Source organism: Lutjanus erythropterus, chromosome 21 (assembly GCF_056507025.1).
Source record: "Lutjanus erythropterus isolate fLutEry1 chromosome 21, fLutEry1.hap2, whole genome shotgun sequence".
Taxonomy (NCBI): Eukaryota; Metazoa; Chordata; class Actinopteri; order Lutjaniformes; family Lutjanidae; genus Lutjanus; species Lutjanus erythropterus.
This window is the reverse complement of record NC_139337.1, coordinates 31,859,011-31,871,510: the sequence shown is the minus strand read 5'-3', so window position 1 is coordinate 31,871,510 and position 12,500 is coordinate 31,859,011. Positions and strand designations below refer to the sequence as shown.

General features: G+C 41.3%; 1 protein-coding gene across 4 annotated transcripts in view; it reads right to left on the bottom strand.

Moving 5' to 3' along the window:
* The window catches only part of rreb1a (ras responsive element binding protein 1a), a 74,678-nt gene that overhangs the window by 34,767 nt on the left and 27,411 nt on the right, over positions 1-12,500 (bottom strand). Inside the window, exon 2 of one of the 4 annotated variants that reach the window (XM_084747299.1) lies at positions 7,488-7,586. The exons of the other annotated variants lie outside the window; for them this stretch is intronic. The gene's annotated coding sequence lies outside the window, so the exon portion shown is untranslated. The remainder of the gene's footprint in view (positions 1-7,487; positions 7,587-12,500) is intronic. 4 annotated transcript variants of the gene reach the window in all.

Sequence of the window (12,500 nt, the reverse complement as noted above, 5' to 3'; positions counted from 1 at the left end):
AAAAAGGTCACCATGTGGGAGCCAGGGAGTAAATGGAAGTGTGTGTGCGTGTGTGTGTGTGTGTGTGTGTGTGCGTGTGTGTGTGTGTGTGTGTGTGTGTGTGTGTGTGTGCGTGCGTGTGTGATGGAAAAGTTGTCTCTCTGTGCCAAAGTGCTGCAAACAAAGACTGCTGCTCCATGTATCCATCTCTTCATCACTCCATCCCCTCCTCTTCCTCTCTGCCTCCTTTAAGTCTCTTTTTAAAAACACACACACACACACACACACACACACACGTGTAGTCTTGCTTAAAAACACCAAAGAAGAAGAAGGTGCAGGTCCAGGGTGGGAAACAGCTGAGTTTCTGCCTCATTTCTTGCTCTCGGTCACACTGAGGTCAATGATTTCACAGCATGAACCTCCTGCTGTGTGTGACACCTGTGTGAAGATGTAACCCAGCGTCATTACAGAGGAGGAGGAGGAGGAGGACGGAGGGATGAAGAGATGGATGGATGTGTGTGATGGAGGGGAGAGTTTCCCGTCACCTGAACCCCATAAATCGTCTCCGTCCCTGCCTCCTTTCATCTGACATGACAGCTGGGACATAAAGTCTGGACAGGAGACACACAGCAGGGACGAGCTTCAAGTTTCCATCACTTTAACTACAAATAAAAACTCAAATCACATCAGCCTCTGGATCATAAATGACTCATTTAACCATAATCTCTCCATATGATTTTATTTTCTTTTACACAACCAGCAAACCTTCTGAAATACGCTGCTTTATGCTTGTGCTGGTAGCTGAGCTGGCTAGCTAGCTACCAAAGATACCAACTAGTATCTTTTGACAGTTTCGGTCTAGCGTTAGCAGTTAGCATTGTTGGATAGAGTACAAATGCTATCTTTACAGGCTAACGACCATTACGTTAAGTCTGGTTGTATTTATCCCAAAGTACATAACGTTTGGTTCAGAATGAAACGTTTCGCAAATGAATACTGTAAAATTAGTGTATTACACACTAAATCACGGTTTCATCTTAGTGAATGTGTAACATGAACATAAGTGCGAGCCGGACACGGAAAGCGCAGGCAGTGGCTCCTGTTGTTTTCTGTTAGCTAACTAGCCGGGTTAGCTTCTGGATAAGAGTGTTATGACTGAGCCACAATTTATTTATTTATTTATTTTTGCTTAATAAATTACAAAAGTGTAAGTTTTTGTTTCCATTTAGATTGTACACACCAGCTGAACCAAGACTGGACCAAACCGTGTACTTTTACTCCCCTACTTGTAAGCTAAGGAGCGCTAGCAGCTTGAGTAGCCTGCTAGCATCATTTATAGCCCCTCAAGGCAGAAAGCCAGAGGCAAACTGACAAAACTGACACCTGCTGTAGAAAACAAACAGCCCCAGATGACTCTCTGTCTCATCCTCAACTCTCTCCTCTTTCTGCTTTTAACTCTTCCTCTTTTCTTTCCTACTCTTCTCCATTTATATTTATGTCAGTCTCTTTTTTGCGAGGTGGGATATTCGTTCGTGCGTCGTCCCACGTGTCAGCTAACAGTTTGTGTTTAGCAGCAGAGACATGAGGTGAAGGATGGAGGGATGTATGGGGGAGATAGATAGAGGAGGAGGAGGAGGAGGAGGAGGAGGAGGAGGAGGAGAGGATCCGGTGACCATATGTTGGCTATTTATTACCTCCTCCTAACTGTTGCTCTCTCTGCATCGCTCCATCTATCTCACTGTTCATCTCATTCAAAATGGCTTCACACACACACACACACACACACACACACACACACACACACACACACACACACACACACACACACACACACACACAGAGTACAACGCCCCAAACCAACCAGATTCCAGTCAACATTTCTTTAAATGTACATCCAGCCTAAATTCAACCAGAGCTTCTTAGCTTTAATCTCCAACTTAAACTACAACTACCAGCAGCACCTGTAACCAGTTTCAGGGCCAGTTCAACTAATTATAATCTTTAGCAAACGGTTTAACTGACAGCCTCTGTTAGCATCCAAAATATACCATAAAATGGTAATGCTAGCATCTGAAGATGCTAACTGCTAACAAAAATGTTGATTTTGTTGTTAATTCCATCTTTAAGTTAGCATATTAGCCATCATCCAGACAGAAAATAGGTTAGTCATGTCAACCTTCAACCAGAAATTATGAGTAATGTAATGTAAATATGAAATATGAAATCACTGCTTCAGCATTAGATTTTTATTTCTTAATACATCTGGTGAGTGACATGAGCACAGAAAGGTCTTACACATTATATTTTTGACATTTCACAAAGGGAATATTGTATCTTAAGCTATTTATGTTAACGTTTGGTTAGCAAACTTTGTATCAGTGGCATAAAACAGGGTCACATTTAATATAAATTCATTTTCATCAAGTAAGCTAACTGTGTACCATCACAGAGAACTAGAAGGCATTACCATCTGAAGCTAATTACAACACACAGGCTAGCTTTGCTATTTGACAGAGTAGGCTACTGATGCTAGCAACTGAAGCTAATGCTAACAGTATGTTAATGTGAAATAGCAGTGACACTGAAATTTAGGCCAATCAAGCTAACTCAGTTAGCAAAATTGGTAAGAGTGTTAATGACAATTATTCACAAATGTAAATTTGTATCTAAAGCTATTCATGCTAATATTAGATTAGCAAAGTTTGCACCACTGGCATAAAACAGGGCTGCATTAACATAAAGCCATTTTCAGCAGGCTGCGTACCATCACAAGGATGTAGTGGCACTAGCATCTGAAGCTAATTAGAATACATAAGCTAGCTCTTTGACAGAGCAGGCTACTGATGCTGGCAGCTGAAGCTAATTAGCTTAAGTCAGCTGGATCAACTTTTCAGCTGCAGCAGTTTAACCCAATTACTTTTCATTCCTAAAATGGCAGCTTAAAAATCAGCAGTGCAGCAAATTGTTTTTTAGAATAAGTATGAATAAAGTGCAAAATCTGTGCAATAATCGAACTTTTCTTTACACCACATGGCCAAAAGTATGTGGACATCTTAACATGACTGTGCAAAGCTCAGTAACTCCTAAAAACAACTCCTCCACGCCTAAAAACCCACTCGTACAACATGCCAAAATGGCTGCATGTGATGGATCTTCTTTCCTGCCAGTGAACGCTTCAAACTGATGCTGGTATTTAGGCCAGTCAGACTCGTCCGAGGAGACAGAGAGAACGTTTCTCTGTCTCTTTATCTCAGCCTCTTTCTGTTTCTGCATCTCGACCACAACAGGAAGCTCACACTCACGGGAGTCACAAGAGAGTGCTTCGCTGCTTCCCCATGTGCGAGTGCGTTCAGAGCGAGAGAGATTGATGGGCATTCTCTCTCTCTCTCTCTCTCGCGCTCTCCTTCTCATTGACCCCCCCCCCCCCACACACACACCACCATCTAACACTCAGCTGCCATTACCCATCCTCCACTGCTCCGCTCTCCTGACGTCCCTCCTTCCTCCGCTCCCCTCGCAGCAGAACTTTGTCCCGACTTGTTAAAACACACTCATGAAACTAAACACAGAACATCCCAAAGGCAGATACAGCTTCTCCTTCTTTACGCTACATGGCCAAAAGTATATGGACACCCTGAACACTGCAGCCTCAAGTCGATTTTGGAACCAGGCTGCAGACATTTAGCAGCAGAGGAGACGTCAAACACTGATGGTTCTTCCACACCAAACTGGGAAAACCGTTAAGTTTAGAAACATAATCATCGGATGAAATCTGTTGTCTTATTATAGATTTTTTTTTACTTTTTTTTTGTAAGAATGTCCTTCGCAAATCTCAATAATTGTTCATCTGATCTACTTCACATTTGGTGGATGTATTGATGGGGTTGATCGATTAAGTAAAATGGTCGAGTGGCTCCATTAATTTGGCCAAAAGAAGTTTTTTAATGGAGAAGAAATTACAGCCTTTTAACTAACTTTTTAGCTAACTCAAAAATAATCTTTTTGTTAACTTTTTAGCTAATGCTAGCTAGCAAACAATATATGTTTCAGTGAACCTGTGGCTAATCTTAGATAGCAAAGTAATGTTTTAATTTTTTTAGCCTATTTTAGCTAGCAAACAAAGTAATATTTTGTTAACTTTTTAGCTAATGTTATCTATTTTTTTCAAGTCTTTCTTATTTGGTCCCTAAAATGGTAAACAGTTTTGATCAGTGTTCCCCAAAGTCCAAGATTAAACCAGAAAATATTCACATTTAAGAAAATAAAGTTAGATCATTTAGTAAAAAAAAGTTTTTCGTAAAAAAAAAAAAAAAGATTGATTATAAGTGACTATCAGAATAGTTGGCAATTAAAATCGACTTCAGTAAGTTATTTTTTTATTCATGGTTTCATGATCTATGTGGAGTAAGAAACAGACTCCATAAGATTAAAGGTCGGAAAAACTTTTTTGAACTTATTTCAAAATGTAAGTTTGACTTAAAACAAAAAAGATTTAGTGGAAATAGTTTTCTCAACTTTATTTCTCTTACTTTCACTTTTTTACTTTTCACTTTCTTTAATCGATCATTAGTACCACAGTTCACAATCAGTTAATCGATTGGTTTAAAAATCATAAAGTTTCCTTATACTAAACAATATCAAATGTGTTTTTTTCTCTTCAATGACGGCTTTATTTCCACAGCAACAAATTATAAAGCCTATGAAAAAGAAAAAATCAGACTTTAAGATCAAAATTGAAGAAGAAGTTTTAAGTTAGTTTAGAAATCAGGCCCCTGGACTCTGTCCACATGTTTGTATCTTGTTCTTCTCTCGTTCTCTTTTCCTCCTCCATCTTTTGTAAACGTTAGAACCACAAGTTTCTTTGGTTAACTTTTCGTGCGTGTTTCTCTTCCCATCCTCTCTCCTCCCTCTCGTCTTCCTCCTCCTCCCTTCCCTCTCTCTTGCATCATCTTGTCTTTCAGGCTCTTCCCTGCTCACTCTGTGTGTGTGTGTGTGTGTGTGTGTGTGTGTGTGTTCCCACCCTTCAGCTTGGTTACAGATTGACTGGTGTGTGTGTGTTTGCGGTGCAGTCGACACACGCACACAGACACACACACACAGACACACACACACACTTGGAGTGGAGTTTAGACCCGACGTGATAAAGTGTTGAGATAGCATCGACGGTGTGTCAGCTCTACTGTACGGCATACCAGAGCCTGGAGGCAGAGGGGGGAGGAGGAGTGTCTCAGCCAACCACTGAGCAGCCTCGCTGTGGAAAATGTCTGCCAGCTCTCAGCCAATCAGAACGCAGATTCCTGCACTCGCTCTGTCTCTCTCAGATGAGCAAACACACACACACACACACAGACAGACACACACACGTTCATCCCATCTTAGTTTGTACTTTATGTTCAAACTGATGAATAAATTCTCTTAATGCACCAAAACTTTTACGTTTTCTGTTTTTACACTTTATTCTATTTGCATGCATGTCTGTTTTTACAGTCTGTTTCTTATTTTATGGCTAAAAAAAATAAAAGAAATGCCCTGCAAAGAAACACTTTTACTATATTTTTCATTTATTTTTTATAAATATCTGTTGTAATTTAATAATTTCGTCTTAGATTCTGCTGACTTTGGGAGCATTGCTGCAAATAAAAGTTGGTTTCCTGGCACAAGTATGTTTCTTTTTCTTAAAATGTCACTGTTGACTAACGTGCACTGGATTTTAAATAAAGGAACAAACCATTAACAGTGCTTTGCTGAGTATTTTTTGTTAATTTGTTTGCAAAATCAAATTAATTACATAACTTACACCAGGAACATGATATAAACTTTATTTATAACTTCTAAAACCCACTGAAGTGCAAAATAAAATACCACATCTCTCTGGCTGACTTTGTATAAGATGATGCACAAGACATCTGGAATAAAGACAATGAAAAATGTGGATTTTTGAAATTTTCATTAAAAGATATAGTTTTAGAGCTGCAATGATTAATTGGCAATTAAATAAATCATCAACTATTTTTTTTTAATTTTTTTATCATGATGATGATGATGATGATGATGATGACGATGATGATGATGATGATGATGATACAGAGATAAAGTTGGGGCAGGTGAAACTCAAAGTTGGGATGTAACACTGTCAGGCAGCCTTTTCTGACGAGAAACTGTCATTATCGAAGCCAAATACCACTCTCTCCAAACCAACCAAACTCCATTGACAAAAACAGCAATTTTACCTCACAGAAAACAGGAGCTGCTGTTCGACCGCTGCCACCATCTGTTAGTTTGTTTGTGCTGCTGCGTGACTTTGGTGAATCTGAAACATCCTTTTAAAACACCAAAGTCAGATTAATAACACAAACTAACTAACAGATGGTGGCAGCAGTAGACCAGCAACTCCTGTGGTTGATGAGCTAAAATTGCTGACTTTGTCAATGGAGTTTGGTTGGTTTGGAGAGAGTGGTTTAAAGTGATGAAAATATCCTAAAATACGTTTTTCTGCTGAGCCTGTCTACAGCAGTTCATTCCTTAGATTCCTACATCAGTACCCCTGCTGCTTCTCCAAACTGGGTCAGTGTTGCTGATAAATACCTCATAAACACCCAGACTGTCCCTTTAAATCTCAGCAAGGAGCTGTAACATGCTGATACAGAACTTATGTGCGAGTCAACATTAAGGCTATTTAAGAGGAACATCAGGATCCAAATAAAAGTTGATTAAAACAAGATGAATCAGGAGAATAAACAGCACAGAGCAGACGGGACAACACACTCTAAACTCACTCTGAGAGCCCAAAGTCAGTTATAATGTGGGGAAGATTCACGTCGACATTTCAATAAAACATGCAAAATCCCACATTAAGAGATGGTGTAAATCTGCAAATTCAAATCTCCTCACAGGCGATAGAACAATCTTGCTGAACCAGTGCTCAGCCCTGCAGCTATAAACGCAAACTCAGTTAAAATGAAGGTAAAACACAGGAAAATACAAGAAAACTGAGCTGCTGCAAGAACAAGAAGCGTCCAAACTGCAACCAGACTGGGGGAACAGCAAAACTTTAAAGAGTCATAATGAAGAAAACAGACAGAAAACAACTGAACAAAGCGAGCAACAAGCTTCTTCTGATCAATAACACCTTCAGCTGAGTCATGTGACGCTGACAGTAAGTCACATGACAAAGAGGAAGCGAGGAAGCGGCAGGTGATGCAGCGTTTACAGGTGTGTGTGTTTGTGAAGCGGTATGGAAGACGGCGGAGATGCTCAAGGATGGAAAAAGGGGGTCAGAGGTCGGTGATGGAGGGATGACGGCCATGCTGCTGAACGATGGAGGAGAAAAAAAAACGGAAAGGGGGAGGTGTGGCGCGAAATATCGTAAGCGAGGGATGAAGGACAGACAGACAGACAGACAGACAGACAGGTGGATGGAGGGACGACAGAGCAGAGGGATGAAGTGTGTTTGCTGAGTTCGACAGCCGGCAGGATGAATGGATGGAAGGAGGGAGGAGCATATTTACCCGTCCTTTTCGTAAAGCAACGTTCGCTCGCTCGTGTCTCGGGGCGGGGCGGGAGGGGGGCGGGGTTTGTTGTGTGTGTGTCTGCAACCACTGCTCACACTGCAGGGGGAGAGCACAGAGAGACAGTCAGTGACACACACACACACACAAATACATATCTACACACAACAAAACACACACAGTGAGTACACACAATATACTGTAGTATACAATGTACACATACATGAATACACACACAAACTCAAGCTGCGGCGATGGAAGAAAAACATCATTTACGACCGCAGATAATTATTATCACTGTCAATTATTTTATCAATGAATCTGTTAATCAATCCTGTATCAATGTTTGGAAAATAAAAGCTTCATGACAAGGCTAACCAGGCTATGTAACTTTTCATTTAATGTTAGCTACCAAACATCGGCCATTTTTCAAGTCCTTCCTGTTTTGTCCCTGTCCGCCTGGACAACAAGACACACAGTGAGCACATGATGTACACGTACGCAAATACACACATTCTCTCATAACCTGCAGCGATGGAAGAAGTACTTTGTTACAAGTATAAATCAAACAGCACAGTTACAGTCATGTACTCAGCCGTGAGTTGTACTGACGGGTCACAAGTTCAAAACCCGGATCAAAATGACAACGACGACCAAACGCACGTTTCATGTCGACATGTTCTGTATTGTAGTATCCTCGTCAAAATGATGCACAAAAACAAGTACAGAAAAAAGTCAAAACAGACTTTACACACAAAATATACCCACACATATAAACACACACAAAAAAAACTAGATCCCTGCTTTAGAGTACAGAGGTCAGTGTGTGTGTGTGTGTGTGTGTGTGTGTGTGTGTGTGTGTGTGTGTGTGTGTGTGTGTGTGTGTGTGTCCCTCTGTTCCTGTGCTGATACGATCACTCCTGGCAGATAAGAGTCGGTGCACAGAAACACAAACTGAACCGTGGAGATGCCGCACAGGCCTGTAGAGTTGACTCAGAGCGGCCCAGTGCATCATGGGTAACACAGAGATACCTGGTATCTGCTGTATGTGGGACAACGTCAGATAACAAGGAGACACTTGGAGTAAAAAGGAGATCTGCTGTATGTGGGTCATGTGACATAAAGACTAATGAGGTAGAGTTTGTGGTGTGTAAAAAGTGGCGTGCTGTGTTCACGTTCATGTGGGAAAAAGAGCAATCTAAGCAGAAGAAATAAGTGAAATAAAAAGACCTGCATACCTAGAAATTTATATAACATTTTCTCAATTGATTGATCAGTTGTTTGGTTTTTAAAATGTCGATCAGTGCTGAAGATGACGTCCTCAAATTAATGACTGACAGTTATCTTTACTGTTAATTAATCTGCCTGTTATTTTTGTGATGAATTGATTAGTTGTTTTGTCCATAAAATGTCAGAAAATGGTGAAGAAGTCGGTCAGCATGTCCCGAAGCCCCTAAAGTTTGTCCACAACCTAAAAATATTCAGTTTGCTGTCATTGCAAGACATGACATGTGCGAGACATTTGGTTTAAAAATGGAAGATAAAAGGAACTGATGCTCATCATACACGTGAAAACTTAAGAAAAGGTGAGCGAGGTACCTGCTGATCTGTCAAAAGAACAACTGAAAAAGAGGAAACAAAAAGGTGATGTCCAGTGCAAACAGAAGCTTAGTCGAGCTAAAGACGGCGTGGAGGAGGGGGGGACAGAGCATCAGTGCCGCACAAAGACGATAATCTGCTACTGTTCGACAGGGCGAACTGAGGCGAGGGGAGGAGGGATGGAAGGATGGAGGGAGGGAGGGAAGGAGGGAGGAGGAAAAATCTGAGGGAGAGGGAGAGAAATAATACAAGAGGATGGATGGATGCAACAGGCAGCAAAGCTTGAGGATGTGCAGAGGAAGTATTTATGGATGGATGGAGGGATGATGGATGGATGAGGAGGAAAGAGAGAGAGGGGGGAAGGAGACAGAGAGAGAAAGATTAAGAGCTTAGAGGGTTGGTAAGACTAATTAGGAGGGAACTTAAGGATGGACAGAGAGATGAAAAGAAGAACAAGAAAGAAATAGCCAGTTTACTGAGATAGATTTTTAATAAAGTGCTGTAAAGACAAATATTTAACACTGACTGTCGGCCACTTATCAGCAGGCTGCTTTAAATCCTTTAAATAAAACCAACATGTCCTCCTGTCCCGAGTGCAGAGCATCAGGAACAGGTTCTGCTGCTGCCGACGTGCTGCTGTCGGTGCTAATGGGCCGAGTATTGTTGGAGATAGAGGAGGTGTAAGCTGATACAGGGAGGTGCCACGGCTCCCCACCTTAACCGGGGTTTATCACCATGTTCTCCCTCCACCACACAAAGCTCCCGCTAAGCCAGCAGCTAATGAGCTAGCCCCGCTAACTCACGTTAGCTTTGTGCTGCTGCATTGTTTTCTGGCTCTGAGTGGCTCCGTACGCAGCTGCTAATGTGCTCACAACTGTTTATTATGTTAAATATAATGAAAAATGTGTGTCAATGACACTTCTCTTTAGACAGGAGCTCAACTTTGAAGCCATTTTTTACACATTTTGATGACTCGTGCTAACAACTTGTCACGTTAGCTAAACACACTACGCCTTTGCCTTAATGTGAAACATTAATGTCGCTTTGAACTGGAATATAAAACAAAAATAGAAGAAAAGTAGCACCAAAGTATTAAAATGAATGTACACGGGCCAGTAAAACCAGTGTTCTATGGGTTAGCAGTTAGCATTAGCATCTCAAATCAGTATAAAACATTTTTCTGGACGAACCCTGCTGAAAAAAAACTTTTTCTATGATTAAAAATATTTATATATATTATTATTATCATCAAAACAGAAGCTTAATTTTGAAGTTATGTTGTACACATTTTGATGACTCATGCTAACATGTTTTTAAATCTGATTTTAGCATCTAAACACACGATGCTACAGCTAACTGACTTTTTAAAGACATCTGCTGGGTTGGGTTAGACGCTTTTTTTTTTTTCTCTTAAACTCGATTTACTGCTAACTTCCACACTGTAAAACATTAACCAGCCGGTGTGTGTGAGCGAGTGTGTGCTGGTTAGTGTGTGTTACAGAGTAACTGGTTTGACTGGGAGTGAAGAGGAGGAGTGACGATGCAAAAACCTGAGAGCAGTTTATGGATGAAAAGATGCTTCCAACTGTGAAAGCAGGCCAGCAGCCATCAGAGGGCTGGAACACACTCGGACTGACGGTAAAAATAACTCACACCAGGAATGTGTGTGTGTGTGTGTGTGTGTGTGTGTGTGTGTGTGTGTGTGTCAGTGTGTGTGGAAGAATGCCGCTCTGCTTTTGGTTGACAGGCACGAACAAGTGTAGAGAGCCTGGAGGAGAGAGGAGAGGAGAGGAGAGGAGAGGAGAGGAGAGGAGAGGAGAGGAGAGGAGGAAAGCACACAAAAGAGAATAGGAAACAAGAGAGGAGGCAAGAGAGGAGAGGAAACAAGGAGATGAAACAAAAGAAGATAGGAAACAAAAGAGGAAATGAGGAGATGAAAGGGGAAGGAAACCAGGAGATGAAACGAATAAGGAGAGGAGAGGACATAAGGAAAGGACACCAAAGAGAATAGGACCAAGAGAGGAGGCAAGAGAGGAGAGGAAAAAAGGAGATGACACAAGGAGCAGAGGAAACAAGGAGGTGAAAAAGGAGAGCATAGGAAACAAGAGAGGAGACAAAAAAGAAAAGGAAACAAAACGGGACAGGAAACCAGGAAAGGACACAAAAGAGGATAGGAAACAGGGAGAGGAGACAAGGAGAGGTCTGATGCAGTGTTTCAGAGCACTCTGGCTGACTGTTAGAAAAAAGGAAGTGAGAGAAGAAGAAGAAGACGGCGGTGGAGGAAAACATCAGAAAAAGAGAATCCAGTCAGACCAGACGAGCCGCTTCACTGTTGATCCTGCTCACTAAACTCTGCCCTGATTGGCCGGCTGCCCGCCACCCTCCGTGTAACCTCACAGCTGATTGGCTGCTGAGGCTGTGGGCCTGGCAAAGTGCCCGACGTCTGCCTCAAGGACATCAACACCTCCTCCTTCTCCTCCTCCCCCTCCTCTGATTCCCTCTGTTCTTTTATTACTTGCTCTGCTTCTCCTGAGCGTGAGCATCCTTATCAACACACACACACACACACACACACACACACACACACACACACACACTGATGAGTCAGTAACTGCAGTTATTGGTTAACTTTCTGTTCAAGTCTGATCATGTGTTGAGTGAAGGCTATGGACGATTCTCAGATCTTCACGTAAACAGTCGATGTAACTGAAATAAGGAGGAGTCTCTTTAAGATGCTTCATTAGACCCTAAACATGCATTATAACTGACAATATATAAGCCAAATATCACTCTCTCCAAAGCAACCAAACTCAATGAAGAAAATCAGTCATTTTAACTCAGAGCACAGGAGCTGCTGGTCTGCTGCTTCCATCTGTTAGTTTGTTGGTGTTATTGTTTTGACAATCCAAACTACCTAATTAAAACACAAAAGTCACAAAATAACACAAACAAACTAAAAAAAAAATAAGGCAGCAGTAGACCAGCAGCTCCTGGGTTCTTTGTGGTAAAATTCCTGATTTTGTTCATGAAGTTTGGTTGGTGTGACAAAAGCACGAGATAAATCTGAACTAACCTTTTAAAACACAGAAGTCACATAATAACACAAAATAACAAACCAACTGAAGCAGCAGCACATCAGCAACTCCTGTGTTGTGCAACATAAAACTTGTGATTTTGTCTATGGAGTTTGGTTAGTTTGAAGAAAGAAATACTTGGCTTACATAATGGTGGTTTTCTGTAAGAAAGCAAGGCAATGTGGTGAAAATATTCTGAATATAGCATACATATGAACTACAATAGCTTTTTGCTGCTGACCCTGTCCACAGCAGGACATTATTGTGGACATATGTCGTCTTTAGGTCAGTATTCGTCAAAAAGAAACAGATTGTTGGTTGTGCCTGTCATGATGCAGCA